The sequence below is a fragment of the Oncorhynchus clarkii genome, chromosome 1 (assembly GCF_045791955.1).
Source record: "Oncorhynchus clarkii lewisi isolate Uvic-CL-2024 chromosome 1, UVic_Ocla_1.0, whole genome shotgun sequence".
Lineage (NCBI taxonomy): Eukaryota > Metazoa > Chordata > Actinopteri > Salmoniformes > Salmonidae > Oncorhynchus > Oncorhynchus clarkii.
The window spans coordinates 40,037,281-40,050,093 of record NC_092147.1 but is presented as its reverse complement, the minus strand read 5'-3'; the positions used below and the strand labels follow the sequence as shown (position 1 = coordinate 40,050,093).

The following is a 12,813-nucleotide window of genomic DNA, read 5'->3' as shown; positions in this document are numbered from 1 at the left end:
CAATTGTCTCAAGAAGACAAGACAAAACAGAGAATAGAAAAAGAAGGAGTGAAGTTACAAGCTGCACAGCTGGCTTTTATCAAGGACAGCGCCAGCAGCGGCAGGCTCAGGAAAGATCTCAAAATGATGGACAGAGGGGAAGAGGTAGAGGATGAGGAGGGGAGCCAGTGCTGACGGGTGGGCCACACAGCAGCAACAACAGGACAGGAACTTTGCTTGTTATAACTGTGGAAAAGAAGGACATTTTTCTAGAAAGTGTCGAAACACAAGTGAGCAGGGAGCAGCAAGGGGTGGTTGGAAAACCGGACCTCTATCGAACACCTTCCTCACCTCTGCCATGAAATCCTCCAGATGACGACAAATGGTGTATTGTTGATCCCAAACTGCCCTGGCCCAGGAGAGCGCCCTTCCTGAAAATTAGCATAATAATATACACTATCTTTGATCGGTCCGAAGGAAACGAAGATGGCTGTGGCTCAAAAAAGAGAACCCCAGCAGGTACCAGGATCCCCAGAGTATCGCTCCAGAGGAGGTAAGTGGGATTCTTGGAAAGCCGGGGTAGCCTGTACAAACTCACCACTCATAGGAAAAAAGTTACTGGGTGGTTGGGGGTTCTCAGAGGTGGCAGGCTACCTATGAGCTAACTCCCTGATTTGCTCCATAATAGCCTTAAACCCTTGGTCATGGCGTTCAGAAGGTCCTGTAGTAGCTCCTCATGTCTCTCAATGGTGGCTCCCTGCAGGGAGACAGCGTGGCTGAGCTGGTCCAGGTCTGCTGGGTCTGTTATAGCCAGTTCGTACTATAAGGATACAAGACCAGACCCAGATGCAGACACGGGAGGCAGGTGGTTTGAGTCTTTGATATTTATTGTATTCCAAAAGGGTAGGCAAGGGAATGGTCGTGGACAGGCAAAAGGTCAAAACCAATTCAGAGTCCAGGAGGTACAGTGTGGCAGGCAGGCTCGAGTTCAGGCCATCAGAATGGTCAGGCAGGTGGGTACAGAGTCCAGAAACATGCAATGGTAAAAACCAGGAGGACAAGACGAACTGGCACAGAGAAACAGGAACTGGGAAAACTGAGAAAATAAGCGACACCTGGAGGTAGTGGAGACAATCACAAGAACAGGTGAAACAGATCAAGGCATGACATAAATAGGGTTCTGAGGCATCTCCTTCGGGGGACAGTAATGGCATGGCAAGAATAGTCTCAATGTCTTTGCCGTACAATTACTTAACACAAGTTATAATAAACACTATAGCAAAAAAAAAAAAGAAGCCATAAAGCAACCAATGAAATATATTGTAGCTCACATAACACCAAATAATGACTGAACCCATCCAAACAGATTCCAATCGTTGTCTGGTTGGTGTTTGTTTGCAAGATCACCGCTGAGCTCTTTCAGATGTTCCACTACCATAGTCAAGTTACCCTCACCCCTGGGTGTGAATGTATAGCAATGGTCACCTATCATTTTGCACGCTCCCCCTTCCCGTGCTAGCAACATGTCAAGCGCTACCCTAATCTGTATGGCCGTGTGGCTTGCTATTCTGTCTTATTATCGAAAATCCTCAAGTGGTTAAATTTACCAGTGATTCTAAATGATATCCTAATCGATCTAAACCATGGGCATTTTCCAATGCACCATACCAAGGAATTAATATGCGCGTATCTGGAAACCACAGTGAGTCAATTCAGCTCCTCCTCATTAAGTCCTCCCACATACCTGATGTTTTGGGGTTTTCTTGGCTCCAAAAACACGACCCAGATATTGACTGGACTACGGGTTCCATTCTGGGTTGGAGCTCATTTTGCCATTCACACTGCCTAAAGGCGGCACAGCCATTAAGTATGGCCTCGGATCTCTCTGCCGTGCCCGCAGAGTATCATGACCTCCTGGAGGTTTTCAGCAATACTCGTGCTACCTCCCTTCCTCCACACCGTCCTTACGATTGTGCTATTGATCTCCTTCTGGGCACCACACCGTCTCGAGGCCGGCTATATTCCCTGTCCGGTTCTGAGACCAAGGCCATGGAGGAGTACATCGAGGACTCACTGGCTGTTGGGAGCATTCGCCCCTTTGCCGGCGCAGGATTCATCTTTGTAGGGAAGAAGGACAAGACCCTGCGTCCATGTATTGATTACCGGGTCCTCAATGATATTACAATTAAAAATGGGTACCCTCTACCACTCCTCTCCTCAGCTTTTGAACCTCTCCAGGGGGCTACTATCTTTTCAAAATTGGACCTTCGGAATGCCTACCACCTTGTGCAGATACGCGAAGGAGACAAGTGGAAGACAGCTTTCAACACTGCGAGTGGACACAATGAGTACCTGGTTATGCCATTTGGACTCACGCGCCTGCTGTCTTCCAGGCACTGGTCAACGATGTGCTCCGGGACATGTTGAATTGTTTTGTTTTTGTCTACCTCGACGACATTCTTAATTTTCTCTTGTTCTGCCCAGGAACATGTTCTCCATGTTCGACAGGTCATTCAGCGCCTCTTGGAGAGGCTGCGAAGTGCGAGTTCCACCACTCAACTGTCTCCTTTCTGGGATACATTATTGCTGAGGGGAATGTACAGATGGATTCGGAGAAGGAGTGGTGGTGGATTGGCCCCAGCCCACATCCAAGGTGCAGCTCCAATGGTTTCTGGGTTTAGCAAACTTCTACCGCTGTTTCATTCAGGGCTCAGCAACCTGGCGGCTCCCCTCTCTGCACTCACCTCTCCCAAGGTACTGTTCACATGGTCCCCAGCAGCGGACAAGGCTTTTGGGGATCTAAAGCAGAGATTTACTACTGCTCCCATCCTAATCCATCCGGACCCAACTCGTCAGTTTGTGGTGGAGGTTGATGCTTCCGACGTGGGAGTAGGGTCCGTTCTTTCCCAGTGATCCGTCCAGGACCAAAAGCTTCATCCCTGTGCTTTCCTGTCCCATCGTCTCAACTCTGCGGAGAGGAATTATGATGTTTGGAACCGGAAACTCCTAGCAGTTAAGATGGCTCTGGAGGAGCGGAGACACTGGCTGAAAGGGGCGGAACATCCATTTCTGGTATGGACGGATCATAAGAATGTACAATACCTCCACACTGCCAATTTCACCATCTCCTACGGCCCAGGGTCAAAAAAAGTGAAGCCAGACGCTCTATCCCGTCTGTACAGTTCCACTGCCACTCCCTCTGAATCTGAGACCATCCTCCCTGCCTCTTATTTGGTGGCTTCTGTTGTTTGGGAAATTGAGGCTCTGGTCTGCAAGGCACAGCATTCCCAGTTGGACCATGGGGGGGGCGGCTAACCAGCTGTTCGTTTCTGATTCGGTCCGGCCTCAGGTCCTGGAATGGGCTCACTCTTCCAGGCTTACTTCTCGTCCTGGCACTCGTCGAACTCTCTGGCTTTCCTTCGTCAATGCTTCTGGTGGCCCAGCATGGTTCCTGACATCTCGGCCTTCGTCGCAGCATGCATGGTGTGCGCACAAAGCAAGACTCCGCGGCAAGCTCCGTCTGGCCTCCTACAGCCACTCCCTGTCCCTCATCGCCCCTGGTCCCATATTTCCCTGGATTCTGTCACTGGGCTTCCTTCGTCAGATGGCAACACCACCATCCTGACGGTGGTAGATCGGTTCACCAGGCCGCCCATTTCATCCCTCTTCCGAAGTTACCTTCAGCCAAGGAGATGGCCCAGCTTATGGGGCAGCACGTCTTCCGGATCCATGGACTCCCGGTTGACATTGTCTCGGATCGGGGTCCTCCAGTTCTTGTCCCAATTCTGGAAGACTTTCTGCACTCTTATCGGGTCATCAGCCAGCCTGTCATCTGGGTTTCATCCCTAATTTAACTGCCAGTCGGTGCAAGCCAATCATATATGCCAGGAACACTCTCCCCTGCTCAGCTACTGGACTATCCCCCTTTGAATGCTCCATGGGGTATCAGCCCCCACACTTCCCAGAGCAAGAAGTTGAGGTCAACATACCTTCAGTCCAGATGTTTGTCCGCCACTGTCGGCATAACTGGAAATTAGCGCCTACTCTTTCTGAGATTGTTCTACTAACGGTGCGTTGAACTGTATTTGACCCAGGATGCCCACGATGCTGCACAGCTCTAACTGTGTCCTCACAGGGAAGATGGTCATGGAGTACTCCAAACCCAAAGAGTTCCCTCTGGACCCTGGTAGACAACCTAGCTGAACACCTTACATGGTGGCCACTCTGCTCCTGGAGGTCTGCCTGCAGTATGTGCTGCCTGCAGGTAGGCTAGAACAAAAAACATGCACACACGGTGGCCCATCCCTAGTACCCTAGAACGACTGCAGTAATGCCTAGCATCAGAATGCATAGGAGTGTGTGTGTGTGTGTGTGTGTGTGTGTGTGTGTGTGTGTGAGTGTGAACTTGCGTCCTTCTCTCTACATCCACAGGGGGCCACTTCATTGTCAAAGGTCAGGAGAAGGTCATTCTGGTCCAGGAGCAGCTGTCAAAGAACCACATCATCGTGGGGCAGGACAGGAAGGGAGCAGTGGGAGCCTCACTCATATCTAGAATAACTTGACCAGATTGTGAGTCTCCCTAGTTAGACTCTAGCTGCAGTTTGGTGTAGATGCTTTGCTCCTATTGATATTTCCATACCTACTTTCTTTCATGATTGATTCATTATATGAATGTTTTCTGATTTATTACTTACTTTAGTGCTTTATCATTGTAAGATTGTATTGGCATGTCTGTTTATCAAAACGTCAGTTCACTTGCCACCACACTCAACTCAAACTGCTGTGTAATGTGGTTACACCTGAGTCCACATGAGGGCGCTGTCTGACTAAAATATGCCAACAGAATACAGATAATGCCAAGCTCTTCCACCTTTCTACCCTGTTCAGCCTTGTTGTTCAATGTGTTGGTAGTGGAACCCACTTGTGCTACTCATTAAGACCTAATTTGCTAATGTAATATAAAAATGAGCTAATCTAATGTTTTAGCTAATTTCAGAATGTGAACATGCTGCATCTATTACCATTATATAACAATTGCTACTAATTTTTGAGCTGAAAATTTGATTGGATTCATTCAAGCAACAGCAGAACACATTTTTATTTTAAATCCCTACTTTCAGTGAGTTGTCTTAGCTTTCAGTCATCCTCTTCTGTTAAACATTTGGGCATCTTTATCACTCAATAAGGTTCATATCCGTGACACCCAGATTAAATTGCTCTATGAACCTGTTGGCAGCAGTAGCATCGTTGATTTCCTCTTGGCCAGCCCTCTCCAAACATGTCCAATGTGGCTAGTAGAAAGAGGAGGAAGGGAAGCGCTACTAAGGTACACAATAGTACATTTTGGTAGATAGAAGGTGCTCTTTGGTAAAAGGGGTAAATTGGTAATCAATAAGAAAGGAGGACCAAAGCACTCTTCATATAATTAATTAAAATGCCTTCATTAGTATGGCATGTTCAATAGAAACAACGTTGTTGTTTTTTTAAACCGACGCGTTTCGGCTGCATGACCTTCGTCAGGGAGTACAAAAAAAAGGAATACAAGGTCCTCTTTTGAACAGCTTTTCCAATTAGCCCTAATTGGAAGAGGGAGTGGTTACAAAATTGATTGGACATACCTAGTAAGCAATACTATACACATTAAAAGGGGAAATACTGTAGCAACTCCAACCTAGAAGTATCAGAAGAGTAAAAGGTAGTTCTAACCTTAAATATGACTGGGAGAAGTGTCAAGAATAAGAAAGCAATATATTCCATAGTACACAGCAAAACATGAACAACAACAGTCTAACCGTAGCTGAGGGCAAATTAAGCAAAATGTCCACTGGATGACAGCAAATGGACCCATCACAACCCTACAGGAAGGGTGAGAAATCCATATCTTCATTTAAACCAGGGTATTTAGTGGCCTGTAGTTTGTAAATCCCAAAACGTTCCCTTTGGTTTAACTGTTTAAGACGGTCGGTCCCCTTTTCTAATAGAGGCCGGGACATAATCAATACCCATAGCTTGTAGGGAAGCAGGGTTGACATGGTGGACTTGTAGTGCCTTGCCATGGGGTAGTCTTCATTGCCTACCCGTATGGCGTACTTGTGTTCCGCTAAGCGGTCTTGAAGGCGTCTCTTTGTCCGTCCAATGTAGAACACCTTGCACTGTGGACATTCCAATCTATAGATGACATGAGTGGTTTTACAGTAATGAAATGCTTGAGGTAATACTCCATTTTGGAAGCTGTTTCAACAAAATACTTCTGTGCAATATTACTGCAATGGTTGCAATGGTTCCATTTAAAGGAGCCCTTGGGATTGTGGTCAAGCCAAGTTTTTTGAGAGTCACCCGGAAGATAACTGTGTCCAATGTGGCCTTGTAACATTTAGAGTAATCACCAGTGTGGAGTGTTGGCCGGCCTGGTTTGTTTGCTCTGCCTTCATGCATCCTGGGTGAAAATCCTCCTGGCCCTCGACGCACTCTGCAATGCTGCCAAGCAGCACGGCCCCAGATGCATTGTGGGCCAGCCAGCCCTGTTCCCACAGCTTCGCAATAGCATAAGCAAATGTCAGAGATCCTGCCTCACCTCTCCCTGACCTCTCTTGTCTGTACCTCTCCCTTTATCTTTTTTCTACCTTTCACTCCGTGTACATCCACACTGCCCCTTCCCCCACCCACTTCCTCACTTCTCCATCTCTTGCCAACCTCTCTTTTCTTCTGCCATCCACCTCTCCCATCCTCTTTGTCACATCACATCCTTTATACCTCTTTCTCCTCCACTTCATCATCATCCATTCACTTATACATCTCCACCATATGTCCTCACCCCTCCAAACTTCCCTGATACCTCCGTCATCCACCTCAATCCTTGCCCTTAAACCACCTCCTCCACGTTTCTCCTCTATTTTGTCCTTATACCTTCCCTCCACTCCTCCCACCCACGTGTAATCTCGTTCATACCGCACCCTCTTAATAATGTCTTCCTGAGGACTAGGACTTTGACTGAAGAATAGAATGTATTCTAGCAAGAGGAGATGAGTCTTGCGTTTGGGACACAGCCTTTGTCTTGCCTAGTAATTAAAGAATAATCCTCCTCAAGTCATTTCTCAATAGGCCAACATGTCCTTTTTTGATATGTGTTGATGAATGCAATGCCCCAATTTGTCTGAATAAAGACCCTTATTCAGTAGGAGGAACCAGCAATGCATTGACGAGGGCCATATTAGCATCCTAGCAACGGCCGTTGGATCAGATTTGAATGCATGTTGTTGATGCCTTTTCAGTGTTGTTCTCATTATACCTTTGATGTTTGATACGTCAAACTATGCCTCAGTAGACATAAAGCCTTAAATAGATATTAGACCAGGGGTGGGCTCCTGGGTGGCGCAGCCGTCTATGGCACTGCATCTCAGTGCTAGAGGTGTCACTACAGACCCATAGAGAGTTGCACAATTGGCCCAGCGCCGTCCAGGTTAGGGTTTGGCCAGGGTAGACCGTCATTGTAAATAAGAATTTGTTCTTAATTGACTTGCCTAGTTAAGTAAAGGTTCAATTGAAAAAAAAAGTAAAAACTTGAGATTTAGAAATTCAACAAAGGGCGGAGGGCCGCACAGATTTTTTGGGGACTAATTTGTTGGGCCAGGAAAAGAGCATTTATTAAAACATATATAGGTCCATTAGAATTTGTACATAGTGCATTCAGAAAGTATTTACACCCCTTGACTTTTTCCACATTTGTTGTGACAAAATAGGATTAAAATGTATTTAATTGTAATTTTCTTGTCTACGAGCTACACAAAATACTCTAATGTTGAAGTGTAAGATTTTTTTTTGTTTACATCCCTGTTAGTGAGCATTTCTGCTGTGCAAATATAATCCATCCACCTGACAGGTGTGACATATCAAGAAACTGATTAAACAACATGGACATTACACAGGTGCACCTTGTGCTGGGGACAGTTAAAGGCCATTGTGCAGTTTTGTCACACAACACTGCCACAGATGTCTCAAGTTTTGAGGGAGCATGCAATTGGCATGCTGAGTGCAGGAATGTCCACCAAAGCTGTTGCCAGAGAATTGAATGTTAACTTCTCTACCATAAGCTGCCTCATCGTTGTTTTAGAGAATTTGGCAGTATGTTCAACTGGCCTCACAACTGCAAACCGCAGACCAACTGCAGCGTAAGCTACGAACAGCGAACACATATGCATTTTATCGATGGAAATTTGAATGCACAAAGATACTATGACAAGATCCTGAGGCCCATTGTCATGCCATTCATCCGCCTCCATCTGCCAGCCATCATCTTTCAGCATGATAATGCCGCAAGGGTCTGTACACAATTCCTGGAAGCTGAAAATGTCCCATTTCTTCAATGGCCTGCATACTCATCAGCCATGTCACCCATTGAGCCCGTTTGGAATGCTCTGGATCGACGTGTACAACAGCATCCAGCAACTTCGCACAGAAATTCAAGAGGAGTGGGACAACATTCCACAGGCCACAATCAACAGCCTGATCAACTCTATGCGACAGAAATGTGTCGTGCTGCATGAGGAAAATAATATGAAATCCATAGATTAGGGCCGAATGAATTCAGTTAAATTGACAGATTTTCCTTATATGAACTATAACTCATTAAAATCTTAGGAATTGTTGCATGTTGCGTTTTATATTTTTTGTTTAGTTTATGAAAAATAAAACACTAATATAAAACACTAATATATCTTGATTAGATAAGTATTCAACCCGCTGAGTCAATACATGTTAGAATCATTTTTGGCAGCGATTCCAGCTGTGAGCTTTCAGGGTAAGTCTCTGGATTGCGCAACATTTGCCCATTATTCTTTAAAAAATTATTCAAGCTCTGTCAAATTGGTAGTTGATCATTGCTAGACAACTATTTTCAGGTCTTGCCATAGATATTCAAGCAGATATAATTCCAAACTGTAACCCAGCCACCACTTTCTTCTTGGTGATTTTTTTATTTAACCTTTATTTAACTAGGCAAGTCAGTTAAGAACAAATTCTTATTGACAATGACGGCCTACCGGGGAACAGTGGGCAAACTGCCTTTTTCCGGGGCAGAACAATAGATTTTTAACCTTGTAAGCTCAGGGATTCAATCCGGCAAACCTTTCGGTTACTGACCTAACGCTCTAACCACTACGCTACCTGCCGCCCCAAAGTAAGCAACTCCAGTGTAGATTTGGACTTGTGTTTAAGGTTATTGTGCTGCTGAAAGGTAAATTAATCTTCCAGTCTCTCGTGGAAAGCAAACTGAACCAGGGATTTTGCTTACATTCAGTTTGTTTCTTTATCCTGAAAAACTCCTTAATGATTGCAAGAATATCCATAACGTGATGCAGCCACCACAATGCTTGAAAATATGGAGAGTGGTACTCTGTAATCAAACCAAATCCAGATTTATATATACAGCACATTTCAGACATGGAATGCAACAAAATGTGCTTCACAGGAGAAAATAAATAAACACAATGAAAATAAAAGCTGAAATATTTACTACACAACAGACATACGACAAAAAAACTAAAGAATGACAAAAACTTAATGACATAATACATAAGTAATGTGTTGTATTGGATTTGTCCCAAACATAACACTTTGTATTCAGGACAAAAAGTTAATTGCTTTGCCACATTTCTTGCAGTATTACTTTAGCGCCTTGTTGCAAACAGGATGCATGTTTTGGAATAGTTTTTATTCTGTTCACGCTTACGTCTTTTTACTCTGTCAATTAGGTTAGTATTGTGGAGTAACAATATGCTTGTTGATCCATCCTCTGTTTTCTCCTATCACAGCCATTAAACTCTAACTGTTTAAAGTCACCATTGGCCTTATGGTGAAATCCCTGAGTGGTTTCCTTCCTCTACGGCAACTGAGTTAGGAAGGACGCCTGCATCTCTGTAGTGTCTGGGGGTATTGATACACCATCCAAAGGGTAATTAATAACTTGATATTCAATGTCTTTTTGTTGTTGTTACCATCTACCAATAGGTGCCCTTCATTGCGAGGCATTGGAAAACTTCCCTGGTTTTTGTGGTTGAATCTGTGTTTGAAATACACTGCTCAACTGAGGGACCTTATAGATAATTGTATGTGTCGTGGGGTACAGAGTTGAGAGAGTCATTGTAAAATCATGTAAAAAACTATTATTGCACACAGAGTGAGTCCATACAACTTATTATGTGACTTGTTAAGCACATTTTTACTCCTGAACTTATTTGGACTTGCCATAATAAAAGGGTTGAATACTTATTGACTCTAGCTTTTCATCTTTTATTATTTTGTAAAAAAAAACGTAATTCCACTTTGTCATTACAGGATATTGTGTGTGACAAAACATCTCTCAATGCAATCATTTTAAATTCAGGCTGTAACAACAAAATGTGGAAAAAGTCGAGGGGTGTTAATACTTTCTGAAGTATGAAGAACATTGACTATACAAAACATTAGGAACACCTGCTCTTTCCATGACAGACTGACCAGGTGAATCCAGTTGGAAGCTCTGATCCCTTATTGATGTCACTTGTTAAATCCACTTCAATCAGTGTAGGTGAAGGGGAGGAGACAGGTTAAAGAAGGATTATTAAGCTTAGAGACAATTGAGACATGGATAGTATATGCGTGCCATTCAGAAGGTGAATGGGAAAGAGAAAAGATTGAACTGCCTTTGAACAGGTTTATGGTAGTAGGTGCCAGGTGCACCGGTTTATGTCAAGAACTGCAACGCTGCTGGGTTTTTCACACTCAACAGTTTCCCGTGTGTATCAAGAATGGTCCACCACCCAAAGTACATTCAGCCAACTTGAAACAACGATGGGAAGCATTGGAGCCAACATGGGCCAGCATCCCTGTGGAACGCATTTGACACCTTGTAGAGTCCATGCCCCGATGAATTGAGACTGTTCCGAGGGCAAAAAAAGGGGGGTGCAACTCAATATTAGAAATGTATTCCTAATGTGTGGTATACTCAGTGTATATCGAAGGCTACTCACGTAACCATGGGTCTATGAACCAAGTGGCGCATTTAGTTAACTACAATTTGTTTTGATTAAATTGTTTATGCTAAATCCACTGCAGGCCGCTTTTAACCGGCCGTAGTCCCCCCCCCCCCCCACCCTACTATATACTGTAAGTATGTCTATTTAAATGGCAGATATGTTGTTTGTTGAAGCAAATAAGCTTTAGAAATGCCCATGTTCCATTGTACATGCATTTCATAAAGCTTACAAATGGACTTCACATTTACTGTTTTTACATTTGCCGTTATTGTAGTGTAAAACACAGGACAGGACATGGTTGAATAGGCTGGCATGGTTGACTCTTCACTGGTCGTCCTCAGTAGCCAATGGTTATAGCCTGCAGGGTGGGTGGTCTGGGAGGACATGCTCAGTCTCACTGGCCATCTCTCTAGAGCTCGACACAGACTATTGCTGACTCAGTGTGACGGTGGTGTGTTTGTGTAGTGTGGGTGTCGGGGGGGGCATAAGGGCTGACACATCCCTGGTCGTGGCTTTTGTGAGTCACTTGACCTGCTGCAACTTTGATCCCTCAGAATGTTAACTTGTGTCCTTCTTTTCTTATCGTGATAGTAAACGTGCATCTCACATTTTCATTACTTTAGAATTACGCCTCCGGTTCTTTCTTTTAAAGTTTGTCACTTTGTGATCTGAGATACAGCTTGCCTGTTTTATTTTGCTGGGCAGTTTCAGAGTTTGTACTCATATCCCTCTGCATGTGTGTGTTACCTAGACTCTGAAATACATTGGGAATAAAGTGCGGCGACGGCCCAAGAATACCAAGATGGAGGACGCTAGGAGCTTCCCTCATCCTCCCTCATGTACCTGTAAGTGCTATCAGATTGACCACACCAACAACAGCTTTATACACACCTGCCCTGCCCAGTGTGGCATGGGATTTACTATGGACTATCAGCAGTATCAATGAGATAGGTGTTGGTTAAAGCACTGTGCTCATCACACCATCAGATGATTTAGCTTTGTCACCTGTACCCTTACCTATTCTTTATTAAAATGGCTATAAGTGTGTTAACATAGAACCGATTCCATATCATTTAGCTAGCTGGATCAACCCTCATTATTTTGTATATTGCAGTCAAAAACGTTCCTCATTGGTCCACTTAGGTTTGATCGAGTGACTTCCTACTACTCCCAGGGTTGGGGTCAATTCCATGCCAATTCAGAAAGTAAACTGAAGTACAAATTCCAATTTTCCCCATTGCTTATCTGAGAAATTGTAATTTCAGTTTACTTGCTGAATTGAATTTGAAATGGAATTGACCCCCCCAAACCTGTCTTTTATTCCACTTCCAGGTGAAGGAGTTTAAATTCCGGGCCAAGTATATTTAGCTGGCGGTGATGGTGTGCAGGGTGATCCTGGCCCAAGGAGAGAACAAGGTGGACGACAGAGACTACTATGGCAACAAGTGTCAGTTGCCAACCCAGACAGGAAGATCACGTCAGTGACTCAACCCACTCAAATGACGCACCCCTCCTAGGGACGGCATGAAAGAGCACCAGTAAGCCAGTTACTCAGACCCTGTAATAGGGTTAGAGGCAGAGAATCCCAGTGGAGAGAGGGGAACTGGCCAGGCAGAGACAGCAAGGGCGGTGCTCCAGAGCCTTTCCGTTCACCTTCACACTCCTGGGCCAGACTACACTCAATCATATGACCCACTGAAGAGATGAGTCTTCAGTAAAAACTTAAAGGTTGAGACAGAGTCTGCATCTCTCACATGGGTAGGCAGACCATTCCATAAAAATGGAGCTCTATAGGAGAAAGCCCTGCCTACAGCTGTTTGAT

At 44.6% G+C, this 12,813-nt stretch overlaps 1 pseudogene; it reads left to right on the top strand.

Moving 5' to 3' along the window:
- Positions 1–1,848: 1,848 nt before the first annotated feature.
- LOC139391234 (DNA-directed RNA polymerase III subunit RPC2-like) overlaps positions 1,849–12,813 on the top strand; it is a 43,473-nt pseudogene continuing 32,508 nt past the window's right edge.